At 47.1% G+C, this 15,437-nt stretch overlaps 1 pseudogene across 1 annotated transcript in view; it reads right to left on the minus strand.

The window, feature by feature from the left end:
• Positions 1 to 2,767: 2,767 nt before the first annotated feature.
• LOC144122122 (rho-related BTB domain-containing protein 2-like) overlaps positions 2,768 to 15,437 on the minus strand; it is a 77,211-nt pseudogene continuing 64,541 nt past the window's right edge. Inside the window, exons 8-9 of the transcript XR_013312810.1 lie at positions 2,975 to 3,129; positions 2,768 to 2,919 (exon numbers count right to left, since the gene is read on the minus strand). The product of XR_013312810.1 is annotated as a rho-related BTB domain-containing protein 2-like (transcript). The remainder of the gene's footprint in view (positions 2,920 to 2,974; positions 3,130 to 15,437) is intronic.

Consider the following 15,437-nt stretch of genomic DNA (forward strand, 5'->3'; position numbering starts at 1 on the left):
ACTCAAACGATTGTTCGGGAAAACTCGTCAAACTGCAGGTGTGAACGACCATCCTGATATGCCTACATTTTTGCAACTGTACCACATGCTAAGCTTGTATAGCTTGCTGAAACCACCTAAGTTCGGGAACTGCGAAGCCCGAGAAGAAGGACCGGTACTGCATTTTTCTGCTTTTCAATTAATTTTAAGAGCGATTCGGAACGATCACCACTTAAGCTAAACGAGAAGTTGGACGACATCATCGAAACCGAACAATGGGAGTGCGATGAGGCGCTGTGCAGCGACAACAACGATGCGGACGTCATGAACGCAGTTTTATATTATGTGAGAGGGTTCCTGACTAGGAAACTAACAAAAACGTTTCCCCTGCTCAAAATGTAGAGCGTCTATTTCTGTTGCAGTGCCAACAATGAAGGAAGCCTCTTTGACACTCTACAAAGCCAGGGGCGGACTCGTGCATCCTAACACCAAACTGTTTAACCTGCTTTGCTGCGCAGAAGACTTTTTTTCGAAGAATATGGACGACTGTGCTGTGTTTCGGCGCACCATTGACCATGTTCTGGACATCTTTCATGTAACTTTTCCTTGCCATGAACACAAAAATGACGCTATTGCGAAGATTCTGCACTACTACGTCGCAATGCGTATGAGGCAACGTTGCATTGGGAAAACACGGGTCACTGAGGAAACAACAAAAGATAAGAAGAAAATGTCAAGACTTTGTAAGGACTGAGACCGTGTGAGACGTCAAGGATTTGTGCTAGTTGTGCTACACAATCAATTCAAGAAGCTCCCAGTACCAGGCGTCTGTGCACTACCGAAGTGCAGCATAGAAACGGTGACTGCAGTGTTAACTATTTGTGAAAGACGTTTGGAAAGTGGCATAGGAAAATAACGTTGATAGACATGATTGTCACACTATTAAGTCACGCCTTCAATGTATATATATATATATATATATATATATATATATATATATATATATATAAATTTATTTGTATACAATGCAACGCTTTTCACAAACATTTCATGTAGTGTGTTCCCCTCGGAGGCAATGTGAATAAATGCGATGCCTTCGTATATTGTTCATTTGTCCTCTCTTGTGTGTAGATTTCACAATTTGGCATTAGCTGAACTGAAAGCAACCAATCAAAGAAAATGGCATGAAGCCATAAGAAGTTATAAAGTGTAATGATGGATTACTTGCTCCTTAAGTTGAAATTTGAGAACAGCCTGGCACTGAATTTTATTTGATTGATTTGATCGGGCTGAACAGGACACGTGAATCAGCAGGCTATGGGTGCACGTGTTTCCTTAATTATGACCGATGCTCTCTCTGGGAGCATATGCTTGCCTCTTCATCTTTTACTTCTTCAGCAAACTTCTTAGAATGCACGTCTCTCGTGGTCACTAAATCCCTCGCGGTAAGTGCAAAAAGCTAAAATCATTCACATGCTCCACGTGTCCCTTCACGACCTTCGAGTAAAAGGGTAGCCATTACGTGGAAGAGCGCCGAGATGCAGGACCTTCAACAATTGACACTCGAACATAGATTGCATCCTGTACTATAAACCCACGTTTTACCACACGGTAGGTCAGAGCAGCATGATTATTGCGAAGAAAATGATGGCCGCGCAAATGCTCTCCCGCGGAAGCGCGGAAATGCGCGCGGTGGCGCGCGTCGTCCTCGGGAACCTGACGAGGGCGAAGGGAGCATGCAGCGCCTCTAACTCTTCCCGGTTGCGGGAGAGGGGACAGTTTTGCCTCCTAAATGCTTCTATCTCCGTGACTAAGTGTCATCACTTTCTCAATGACCAACCATCCTTCTTGCCACATCCACAGCTACCTTCTCCTATACTCATGTCTGGCAAGAAAACCAGCGCAAATGTGAACCTTCACCAACTAGCTCAATTTGCAGTCTGATTTCTTCTTTGCCCCAAAATCACTAAAAAGCTGGATTTTCCCAGCGGCTCGCTAGCCTGGTGGTTGATTTAGTTGCCTTGAAGAGCTGGGTAGAAAAAAGAAGACTTGACTCTATTCACACCTCTTCCAAATAACATCGAGACTATTATTCTGTAGCTGTCATGCCCATCTCTCATGTAATGCCCTATACCCCGGAGTCTTTGAGGAAATAAATATAAATCTGAGAAAAACCGTCAGTGTTGCCTTTGCGCAAATACGGTTATCATCTGAATTCTCTTGAAAGTGATAATCTTGTAATAAAGTTCTGCTGACGCGTCGACATGCTTGTTCCGACACCTGGTCGAGCGAGCTAGCATGTCAAATGTGTCTGGCGATGCGTTCACACCCCTTTATGCGTAGAGTTGTGATACTGGCACTTTTGAACACAATGTTGCTAGCTGCTGTAAAAAACGTTCTTATTTTCGAGTAATGCCCAGGATTCAAGGATTCATTCTGGGGGCTTCCCCTTGCTAATGAAGTATCGCATCACAGGATCACACGCAGGATCGCATCACAGCAGGTGGAGAGTTGTGCATCACATCTGGGCATCATGATTCAGTTGCTCTGGAGGGGCCATAGGGTCAAACACGTGCCATTCTCCAAATGATTATAACACCAAGCACTTGCTGCCTGTCGCGGAACTGCAGCAGCCACCACTGATTTTCATGAAGACACCTTTGGAGTATGTGAGGCATGTTTAAAATTAATTATTTGAAATTTCTGCTGTGCAATTTGTGGAATTTTCACCAAGGACCCCAGACGTGGCTAAAAAAGCTGCACATGAAAGAGAATGTGATGTACTGGGCTAAGCCTGGCGCTTGGGAACCTTGGACTCTTTGAAAAAAAAACGGACCAAAGCAAATCTTTTTGGCTGGCCTTTCATTGTTGCTCTGCTCACGGATGGTGTGCTGGTAGAACTCATCCTCTTTAATATACCAGAGGTGACAAGAAATGCAACTTTTAACCACTACCAGTGCCAGATACAAAACGGTGACAAAAGACACAAAAGGACACTTGCCATGTCGGTGGCCAGCGGTTTCAATTTAGGTAAGCTTGGTTCTGAGGATGCAAGTTGCGCAGCAGCTTGAGGTGATTCTGCAACACTTTGTTGTAGGTGGTGGCAATTCTGTACAAACACCAGTCAGCCAGCTGATCTCCATTGTGAATCTGCATAGAGAACACAAAGCCAATTGCAAATTATTTCAAACCTGCCAGGTAACCTGAAATTATAGTTGTGTAGTACAAAACACTCCTAGTTTCCAACTGTTTGGGAAGCACACCTGAAAAAATCACAATGCAGAATCATCTGCATCTTTTATCTAACACCCCTTCAAGCATGAGTGTTGGCATGGCACTTTTTCACATCGACAGCTGTATCTACGAGAGTACAGTTATACAGTGGGGCTTTCCATGAGAAGCTTTATCTTGGACCTTCAGAAACTGCACTGCAGCTGTTTTGGAGTTACATGGAGCTCCTGCTACAGTTGCCACGATTTCATTCGCGCTTGCACCACGGCGCAACAGGTATCATCGTAGTAATGTGGCTGCGTCACACTAGATGGCATAAGCCAGCAAGCAAACACCAACTTTTGCACGGATTTAGTGTTGTGTGTGAGTGGCTGTGCGAAGGAAGCAAAGGAAAATACACGGGCCACTATCACTACCTCATGCGGAAAGAGAACTGTAGAGAGAATCAAGAATGAGAAGAAAGACGAAAGCACTATATGGCAGTGATGCGAGTGGTAAGTTGCCATTTGCAGCAATTTTTTGGAGCACTAAAAATTCCAGTTTGGAACAGAAGATCATTGACATGAGAGTAGTCTGGAGCACTTCACAGCAATAAAACATTGATTTAGAAGCGCACTAGAGAACGTCACTTTTAGTTTCGGAACCTCTCAAGTTTGCAAACATGTATAAGACAGAAATGGCAGTCCGCGTGCGACATCGAAGTAAAAAACAAGCTACACAATTTAAAACGAGTTATAAGTGAATGGAAGTCCTGCACCCACCAGGAAAGTTTTAAGGAAGTGATTATCTGCCGTCTTTTTATAGGAGACATGCACCTCACACACAATTTTCTGCTGACAAAACAGGATCAACCTGGTTGCAAAAAATGCGGACATGAAGTTACAATTAACCACATTTTAATTTCTTGCGCGAAACTGGAAACACTAAGGAAAAAGTACTTTACTCAGTTTTATAATGAATACATTCCTTTTCATCCCGCACTGCTTTAGGAGATGATGCAATTGTTGATTGATCATGTGTTTTTAGCTTTCTTAGCGAAACGGGATTTCTCAACAGACTCTACACCTTTTACCTAATGGTTTGTTTGAGTTTTAGTTCACCTCAGCCACTTTCTCATGCCTGAGAAGAAGCCTGAGGCTTTTATTTTGATTGGTTGGGAGCCTCGATATCCTTGCGCAGCCAAGGAAAGCTACTGAGGTCACCCACCCCTCTTAAAGCTTTTACTAGTAGCAATTTCTAAAATTTGTGTATGTGTTCACTGGGTAGTATTAACGTTTGAGGGCCTCTACATCAGGGATGATTCTTACATTTCTATAATATTCAACAAAAGACTTTTCCTATACCTCGTTCTTGGCGCATGATGGCCTCAGTTGCCTATGTGCCATAAAACACAACCCAAGTTGGCAAAACAATGCTGAGGATCCGCCGTGGTGCCTCAGTGGTTATGGTGCTCAGCTGCTGACCCGAAGGACACTGGTTCGATCCTACTCGCTGCGGCCGCATTTTAATGGAGGCGAAATGCTAAAGCCCCATGTACTGTGCGATGTCCACGTACTTTAAAGTACTCCAGGGGGTTGAAATTTTCCGGCGCTCTCCTATACGGCGTCCCTCATAGCCTGAGTCGCTTTGGGACGTTAAGCCCTATCAACAAACCAAACAAAGCTGGAAAATTTTGAGTACGATGAAATGTGCGCTACACCATTAAGAGGGTCATGATTAGCACAGAGCAGCACCTGACAGGTCAATTCCAAGTTTTACGCTTTATAATTTGAAGATCACTTGCTCTGCATATACTTGTGAACAAAGCAGCTCAAATGTACTTATTTGTGGCTCTGCACTTTTTTTTCCATCCGCGAAATCTGTCACATAATGACGTCATCAATGGCATAATTGCTGTAACTCATATTCTTAACAAAAAATTAGCTGCAGTTTAACTACTGTCGAACCTGGTTAGACAGTGAAAGCAGTGGTGTATCGGGCAAGGAGACGCAGCTGGGCATCTGTAACGAACTGAGTGCATTCCGCACATTGGATTCCGCACACTGCATTCTGTACCCACATTGCCACCCTGGCAGGTGGCAGCTAAATTAATGATTGATCACGAGAGGTTGGTCACCCAGTGAACGCGGCGGCCTATTGCTGCAGTGCCACGTGTATGCCACAACATTGTCAGCACTAATGCATGCAGCCCATATCTCTCTCTCACCACCGCCACAAACCTCATAGCGCGATTGAGTCGTCCACTGGAGCCAGTTATGCGCCCTTCCATTCCTCAAAATCGTCGCCATCTAGAACGTTGTCAGCGCCAACGAACACAATGAACGCCGACAACTTTTGCATTGTATATATCCTGGACTACCTGAGCAAATCCACAGCCAAATTTTTTTGCTGATTCCGGGCAGTCCAGGTTCTATAGTCGAGGCAAGTTACGATGTTAGATTATTTATCGAAAAACGCAGACTATCATAATTAAGCTACCCTGTGGTCCGTGCTTAAGCCAAAATAGACCAGTGGTTTATGCAGAATTTTTTACAACCTGGATAGATTAATCCAGAACACCCTGTATATAATCACGATATGAGTCGTCTGCTACAGTGGGCGGTTCATTTATTGTGCTTTTTGAGGACTGTCTTCAATGTAAACGTAACTACAATGTCTAATTTGAACGGCAGTACTTCCGAGGAAGCCTAGCTCACGAGGCAACATGACAGACTACGAGAGGTCAGTGCGAATCGGAGAAAAGCCCAGTGGATAGAGCGCCTTTTGAGGTATGCCCGGCTTCACAAGACACATTTATTGTGGTGTTCTACAAAGATTGCTTCGAAATGACCTAGCATACAATGTCATAATCTTCTTCAAAGCACTCGCCAACTATTAACAAACAGCCACCACCATGGGTACTCTGTGAAACGAGAAAAATGTTTCTGAAAGTTTTGTTTACATAAGTTTCTATAGACTCTTTCGCATGCAAGCGAAAAATGCTAGCGAAAAATTTCCAACAAGCTCAAAATTTTTGCTGCAACGCGCCATTCGGTCGCTCGCATGTAGCTGCAGCCGTAAGTCACTCCCACGTGTAGGTGTTTTAAAGATACATCGCCTTTGAAACGATGCTACATACTTTCAGAGCCTGTTTTAGGATGAATTCGGTCGTTCTGGATGAAGAAACGACATCACCGCTGCACTGCGAAATCAGAAAACTGCTTTGAAAACTTTTCCTTCCATGCATTCTTATAGGCTCTAAGCCTACTTTTCATTTTCACCTCCAGTGGGAACTTCCTGACAAAAACCCCCGGTTTGTTTGTAAACATGGTGTTGGTCAATAAGGACAAGGACGCATCTGCAATCGTGGTGTTGGACAGGTGGGGACGCTCAGTCGCCTCTGGATCAGTCAAAACTCGCTGATCTGATTTTCAACGATTCATAAACAGTCATCCGAAATTTGGCAAGGAGCAGAATATCTGTCACAGCGGCACGATTGCTGAATCGGGCCACAGGAAGAGGGACTTGGGAAGTGGAAATTGTCTTGGTACCGGCGCACTCTGGGGACCCTGGGAACGAGGTGGCTCGCATAAAGCTCGATGTGTCGTCAGCCGAGCAGGTGAACCGGCCATTCCGGGCAGGTCCACAAGAGATGCGCTGGTGTCCTTTCACAGCATTAAAAACCATTAAAAACGAGCGGAGGATTTATCCGCCCTTGGACAAGAAGTTGGCCAAGGCGCAAGAATGCGTTTGGAGAAGATTGCAGACTAGATCTTTATTCAATGCATGCATGTTGAGTAAAATAGACCGGGAGGAGATTAAGCCAGTGTGCAGACAGTGCCAGGAGCGGTAAACCTATGATCATGCCTTATGGGAGTGTAGCGTAGCGCAAGTGGATATTATGCGTGATCGTTCTCTCGAGCAGCAGGAGGCCGTGTTGACCAGCTCAGACCCGGTCGCCCAAGCCAGCGTGGGCCACCCAGCCATGGGTTGATTCGTCCGCACATGCTTTTTGACTGAATAAAGATCTTGCATCCATCCACCATCCCTGCAAATTATCGGTTAGATGTGATGGTATTACCCCCATTTTTTTAAAGTAATGCATTGATATTTCGTGTATCCTGCTTGAAAAAAAGATCTATAACCTAGCCTTCTATTCTTCCACTTATCCCGTCGGCACGGTGGTTCAGTGGTTATGACGCTCAGCTGCTGACCCGAAAGACGCGGATTTTGATGAAGGTGAAATTCTAGACGCCCATGTAATGTGCGATGTCATTATATGTTAAAAACCCCAGGTGGTCAAAATTTCCGGAGCCCTTTACTACAGCGTCCCTCGTAGCCTGAGTCGGTTTGGGACTATAAACCTCATAAACAAAACTCTTCCACTTCGTCCAGACTTACTGAAGCTAGCTGAAATAGTACTGATATATAAGAATGGCGACCGCAACCTTATCGAGAATTACCGCCCCATTTCTGCTTTATGCTGTATAAACACACTTTTTGAAAAACTAATTGCTAAGAGAGTAATGGCTTTTCTAGAACAAGAAACCTTATTGTCATCTCATCAACAAGAATTTAGATCAAATAGATCTACTGGAACAGCTGTTGTATCCCTAACAAACACAATATATTCCTTCCTAAATGATAATAAAATACTAGGAATTTTTTAGGAGATTACAAAAGGTTCTGACACTGTTGATTATGAAATTTTGCTCTCAAAGCTAGCGCATTATTAATTTCGAGGGATTAGGTTAGAATTCCTCAGAAGTTATCTCAATAATAGGCGCCAAATGATCTAAATTAGTGGTATAAGGTCTGGTTTTGAACCAGTCATGGTGGGTGTGCCTGATGGTTCAGTCCTTGGTTCGATTTTGTTCTCTCTATATATCAATGACGTCCCGTATTTACGAATCACTGAATCGCTTTGCGATGTGAAACCCCATAAAACCAAAACAAAACTTTTTGGTTTTCATGTATGCTGACAGCACTGCTCTTTTAAATATTCATGAGTCTACAGCTGAACTAATCAGTATTACTAACTGGGAATAAGAAACTTTATGTAAACGGTTTTCCTCCAACAGACTTGTTGTAAATGTTAACAAGGCAAAATGCAATATATTGAAGAGCCCCAGAAAAAAAACATTTTCAAGTCAGCGTGCTCTGCAATGACTAGGCAAACCAATTGAACCCGTTGAAGAGCAGTTTATTGTAACACTGAAAGTGCTGGCGGCGTAACCGTGGCACAAACTGACCGAGCAGCGGCGGCACCAGTACAGACTTCAAGAGCAAGCTTGAGCTCTAAAACGCGCGCGGCAGCCGGTCGCCAAGGCCGCCCAAACCTCTTTGTCGTCGGTGTTGATGTACTGTCATCTTCTTCATTGCAAATGCCCCAGCGACAAGAAGGAGCCATCCTGGCGACTCAAGGCGAAGAGATGACAAGGGGGTCGTAGTACGGCTTTAGCCGGCTGACATGAACAATTTCGCGGCCCCGACAGCGGTGATCCGAACTACACTGGTTGGACGGTGTAGTTCATAGGTGATGTGCGCGCGAAGACACGGTAAAGGCCGAGGTACTTAACCGCAATCTTGCAGGCGGCCGGCGCAAACAACCAGATGAGCGAGTCAGTCTGGCCGTGGTCACTCACATGTGCGGAGGCCATGAGTGGTGCACGTCAACGAGCGAGCCAGCTGGCGGCACTGCTCGGCATGACGGGCAATGTCAGAGAGAAAAGTGCATTCTGAGCTGCCAGGGTGGTAGGGAAGGATGGTATGCAGGAGACAAGAAGGTTCACCGCCATATAAAACAAAGCAGGGAGAAAAACCGGTTGTGGCTTGAGAGGCAGTATTGTAAGCATAAGTGACGAATGGAAGCACTTGATCCCAATTGGAGACGTCGGAGGAAATGTACATGGCAAGCATGTCACCAAGAGTCCGATTGAATCATTCAGTGAGGCCATTGGTTTGGGGAAGGTAGGCAGTGGTGTTGCGATGAACGGTGTGGCACACATCCAGTAGCTCGTGAACGACGTCAGATAATAAAACTCGGCCGCGGATGCTGAGGAGTTCCCGAGGGGCTCCGTGATGCAGTATGAAATGATGACGGAAGGATGCGACGGTTGCGATCACTAGCCGAGGGCAGATTGCCGTCTCTGCATACCTAGCGAGGTGGTCCACGGCAACTATAATCCAACGATTCCTGGCAGGCGTGGACGACAGGGGACCATACAGATCGATGCCCATGCGATAGAAGGGGCGAGCTGGGCAGTAAATGGCTGTAACGGGCCAAGGGAGGGCGACGAGCTGACTTGCGCTGCTGACAGGCAATGCATGAGCGTATAAAACGGCGAACAAAATTCTACATTCCACGCCAGTAGTATCGCTGGCGCAGGCATTCGTAGGTTTTCAGCAATCCAGCATGAGCGCTTTGTAGGTTGGAATGGTGATGCGCACAAACTTCAGAGCGAAGCTGGCGAGGAATAACCAAGAGCCATTTGTGGCCATTTAGGTGATAGTTGCGGCCATAAAGTACAGAGTCGCGATTCGTGAAATAAGAAGCTTGACGACGAAGGGCCCGAGCGAGCGAAGCTGCAGTCTGCGCATTGAGGACATCGAGGAGCGAAGAAATCCATGGATCTCATGCTGTTTCATGGGGAGGTCTATGGCAGTGAGCGTGGCCAGCGTCGAGGCAGACAAGGACGAAGAGGGCGTAGGAGATGGCAGAAGTGCGACAAGGCGTCAGCGTCGGAATGTTTGTGGCCTGACCGATATACGACGTTAATGCCGTATTCCTGCAGACAAAGGGCCCAGTGACCGAGGCGTCCAGAAGGGTCTTTGAGGGTAGCTAACCAGTAGAGGGCATGGTGGTCAGTAACGACATCGATGGGGCGGCCATAAAGGTAGGGAAGAAATTTTGTGAGTGCCCAGACTATGGCGAGGCACTCCTTTTCCGCAACGATATAATTAGATTCGGCTTTTCTGAACGTACGACTGGCGTAAGCAACAGCGTACTCGGAAAAGCCGGACTTACGCTGTGCAAGGACGGCTTCGAGGCCTACGCCGTTGGCGTCGGTGTGCAACTCGGTTGGCGCACTGGGGTCGTAATGGTGCAGGATCCCTGGTGAAGTCGGAAGACGACGGAGGGTAGTGAAAGCATCGTCGCAGGCTGAGTTCTAAGCACACAGGTTGGACGGCCCATTCAGGAGCTTTGTAAGCGGGGCGATGATAGAGGCGAAGTTGTACACAGAGCGGCGAAAATATGAGCACAGGCCCACGAAGCTTCGGAGCTCCTTAACAGAAGTCGGTTTGGGAAAGTTTGTGACAGCGTGGAGCTTCTCCGGATCGGGCACGACGCCATCTTTGGAGACGACATAGCAGAGTATGGTCAGTTTACGGGCATCAAATCGACATTTCTTGAGGTTGAGTTGGAGACCAGCATCGGTGAGACAGCGCAGTATCTTGTGCAAGGGCATGAGATGGGTCGGAAAATCAGGCGAAAAAACATCATCTAAATAGCATAGGCAAATGTGCCACTTGAGTCCACGCAAGATATTGTCCATCATGCGCTCAAACGTTGCGGGATTGTTACAGACGCCGAATGGCATCACGTTGAATTCATAGTGGCCATCAGGGGTGACAAACGTTGTTTTCGGCGGTCAGATTCAGCCATGGAGACTTGCCAATGGCCGGAACAGAGATCCAGGGAGTAGAAGAACTCGGCTCCTTGCAAACAGACGAGGGCATCCTCAATAAGGGGTAGTGGGTAGAAGTCTTCGTGCATAATTTTGTTTAGGCGATGATAATCAACACAAAATAGAATTGAACCATCCTTTTCGAGGAGCACGACAGGAGACGACCGCGGACTAGGAGAGGACTGGATAACACCGCGGTGCAGCATGTCGTCAACCTGTTCAGCGATGACGCGGCTCTGGATGCGACATATGGTACGGCCGCTGGTGGAGAGGGGAATGAGTTCCTGTGTCAATGTGGTGAACGACGGCGGTTGCGCGACCCAAGAAAGTTGTCTGGTGGTCAAAGGAAGAGCGGAACTTGTGAAGCAGGGCAAGGAGCTTCTCGCTGTGAGCTGGGGCGAGGTCGCTTGCCACTGAACGGTGAAACATTTCCTGGGAAAGCGGGTCGGAGACAGTACTAGGTGGTGTGAGGGCGGCGATGGAAGTACCTCTGTAAAGAGCGTCATCATCGAAGGGTATGAGCAGGTCAAGGTGTTCAATGTGTCCAAGACATTCTCCATGGAGCAAGGTGAACTGATAGGATGAGGGATTCAATACAATGAGTTCGGTGGCACCGTGGCGTACGTCGAGGACGGCAAATGGAAGAGGAAGGTGTCGGCGAGACGTGAAGACGGGCAAAGGCGCGAAGAGTACAGTCTCACCGGACCCAGAGGTGGCGAACACGGGAACGAGCACGGCACTGGCGGGGGGAACATCGGCGTCCACGGCAACAAGTTTGGTACTAGAGCTAGATGGCAGGTCGTTGGCGAGTATATCAGGGAGCACGAAAAATGTGACATGAGCACTGGTACAGTCGATGACGGCATGATGGCGGGATAGAAAATCCCAGCCACGAATGAGTTCACGGGAGCAAGAGCTGAGCACTAAGAATTCTACGACATACAAAACGTCTGCGATCATGACACGTACTGTGCCAGCAGCGGAGGGATGACCGGTTTCGGCGCCAGTGGTGCAAAGAGATAGTCCCGAAGGTGTGGTCGTGACTTTACGAAGCAAAGGATAGAAGTTTTCGGCTATAACAGAAACGGTAGCACCAGTGTCCACGAGTGCAATTGCTCGAACGCCGTCAACTAACACTTTTAAAAAGTTTGGTGGGGAAAGGCAAGGACTTGAGCTGGTTGAAGTGTGCACAGTTCGTGCCCCAGGAACTGCGGCTCCTAGTTTTCCGGTCCCGCGAAGCCGCTGCAACGTCGCATGGGTGACAAGGAGCGACGGCGAGGGGAAGGTGAGCGCTGCGAAGCGAATGGCTGGTTGCCGAAAGCAGGTTCAGAAGAGGGCACTGGGGGTGATGGTCCTGAAGGCGGGCGAAAGGTGCAGTACGACGGGGTGTGGTGCAGGCAGAGTATGGCGACAGAGTATGGCGACATGGCCCGGTATACCGCAAGCGTAGCCAACCGGCCGGTTATCAGCCGTGTGCCAAGGGTTGTGAGAAGCCGGTGCTGGGTGGAATCGAGGAGCAACAGGCGGATGCACTGGTGTGTGAATGTCTGCCAAGTCCTGCGGCTGCGATGGGCGTGCGACGACTTCGGCATATGTGAGAGGCCCATGCATAAGGGCAGGTGGCATAGCAACAGTTGCACTGTAGCCCAAAGGTGCACCAACCGGAGCGGGCTGTATTGCAAGAAGGTTGACTTGAGCAGCTACGGGAACTGGCTGCCGACGAACTGGAAGTGCATCGGCAATCTCCTGTGTGCCGTAACTCAGGAGTCAGGACATGGGGCGAAGAGTGTGTGCCCGAGAGGAGTGAAAGCTGCCAGCCACCTCATCACGTACAAAGTCTTTGATTTAATTCAACAGGTCACTGTTGATGGCCAGGCCAGAAATGAACTCGCCAGGCGTGGGTGAGCTACGAGCGCCAAGGCATTGCTTGCGCAACTCATCATAGCCCTGAAAGAGGTTGTACACAGAGGCGACGGTTGTTGGACATTTCGCCACCAGCAAATGGGTAAGCTTCGTCGTCAATTCACGTCATATAATGCTCGATCTTGTCGGCCTCGGGCATAGACGAGTCGACACGTTTGCAGAGATCGACCACATCTTCAATGTAGGCGGTGAAGCTCTCACCCGCATGCTGCGACCGAATGCGCAAACATTGCTCTGCGCGAAGTTTCCGTACTGCGGGAAGGCCAAAAACTTCTACAAACGTCATCTTGAAATTAGCCCAGGTTTAAATATCATCCTCGTGGTTCTTGAACCAGAGGTTTGCGACGTTGCTCAGACAAAAAATGACGTTGTAGAGCTTCATGCTGTCGTCCCAGTTGTTATGGCAGCTCACCCGCTCATACGAGACCGACTAGTCTTCAACATCCTGATCGCAGTGCCCGTTGAAAACGACGGGGTCTCGCTGCCGGGCGGCACTGGAGCAGATGACGGGGGAGCACACTTCCATGGCTTGGTGGTTGGCTTCGGGCTGAGCGAGCATAGCGGGGGTTGGTAGCGTGCAGTTGCAGAGGTCCAGGGCAGTACGGGCATGGAAAACCGAACCTCCACCAAGTGAAGAGCGGTTGATTGTAGAGCTGAAAGGGCTGGCGGCGTAACAGTTCCACAAACTGACCCAGCAGCGACGGCACTAGTGCGGACTTCCAAGAGCAAGCTTGAGCTCTAAAATGCGTGTGGCAGCCAATTGCCGAGGCTGCTGAAACCTCTTTATCGTCGTTGGTGTCGGCGCACTGTTGTCTTCTTCATTACACCGTTATAAACATCACTTATCTTGGAGTAATTCTAAGTGACAACTTGCACTGGAAGCCTTACACTCAGGCACTTTGTAAGAAGTTAGGTGCAGCATGCTTGATCTGTGCAAATGCCATCACCACTTCGGGAATGACACACTTTGAATTATTTATTTTTCAATTTTTCGAAGCCAGTTGTCATATTGCATTAAATCCTGGGGTAATACCGACCAGTCTCATTTGGAGCCGCTGAAGGTTTCGAAAAAAAAGGCCATTCGATTCAATACAGTCTAACTACAACATGTATACTGCTCCTCTTTTTAAGCAGATGGATATACTACCACTTAACTCATGAATTCAGTACAGGACTGTACTAACAACACATTCATGCCTTAAACATAATTAGCCGCTACACTCATCTGTATTCATGCTGACATCAAGTAGCACTAGTAACACTACCACATGTAAATTTCCTTCCTCCGAAGACTAAAAACGTCTACGGAGGAAAGACCATGGGCCATGTAAGGACTAAGCTGTGGAATGACCTTACAGATGGTGTGAAGCGAACCAATACATTTCCTAAGTTCTTACAAAAATATTACAAACCTGAGCGATGTGACTGTTTTTATTTTCTGTGTTGAGACTCTTGTGCTTTGAATGATTTCTTTTGGTTGTTGTTCTTGTTTGATGTTTTAAGTGTATACCATTACTGTCTACTTAAGAGTACCATTGAAAAATATATTTGAGTGTCTATTTTAATGCATAAGTATCATAAATCGACATGTATTTAAATAGTTTTTGTTATGCCTGCGATTTACTAGCACGGGAACTTGACTGCATGGATCCCAACTAGCTTTCAACAAGGGATCCACAATCCGACCTGCCGACCGACCGACTGATTGACCAAATTGACCGCCTGATTGCTGGCGTAGCTAGTGCCAGCTACGGAAGCTTCCTGTAACAAGAAGTGCCTAGCAAATTCGTTGTAACCTAGAAGACTATTTTGCTTTGACTTTCTAATGTGTAAAATTGGCAACTGTCGAAGCAATATGCCTTAACTGATGAATATGGACCATTCACCATGTTTTAAAAGAAAGCTAATAGCTGCAAGTGGGACTATATTCCACTGCATAGGAAGAGAGGGTGCGTTTCAGCTCCGGTGCTTCCACTTCATTGTTGGAAAAAGTTACTGCACAGTACTAGAGGGTATATAGAGTGGCCTCCTCTGAGAAGCTTCAGCATTGCCGGGTAACAGAAAGCAGGAAACCAACTGCAGTTGCTTTGTGGCACAACAGATGGCACCGCCATGAATGTTTTTCACAAACTTTTTCGACAATTTTTTTTAGGCTAAAGCTGGATGGTTGAGGAAGAAGTGCTACCAGAAAAAAATTCGACACCATGGATAACATTTCCTTTTGCTGCATGCAAGACAGAAAAACGACAGAATGTATTCTTATCCCACTGAAGGCCCTCCAGCTTTCGGCACACGAGGCTGCCACAGAGATCCAAGATGCGCTGGGGTTTATGAACAGCCACCGCTTATCATCAAAGGCAAATAGCTACCAGTTGCCACCAACACAATAGCTTCATGCTGAAACGAACATAGAACTGATTTCTGTTACTGGTAAGAGACTCAATAAAGTGGGCCAGGTAAAGCCTGGCTCCTAGCACTGATGGCCGCGGCTCGAAGAAAGCTTCAGCGACTAAAACTTCTTTTTTTGCTCAAGAACAAGTTACTTCTGTTGCCTGGCCCATACATACAACCACTAGTCACGCGATTAATCAGACATCATCATGAGCAGTCGTTAACCCCTTATCCACCAGAACAACC

This window comes from Amblyomma americanum, chromosome 1, assembly GCF_052857255.1.
Source record: "Amblyomma americanum isolate KBUSLIRL-KWMA chromosome 1, ASM5285725v1, whole genome shotgun sequence".
Lineage (NCBI taxonomy): Eukaryota > Metazoa > Arthropoda > Arachnida > Ixodida > Ixodidae > Amblyomma > Amblyomma americanum.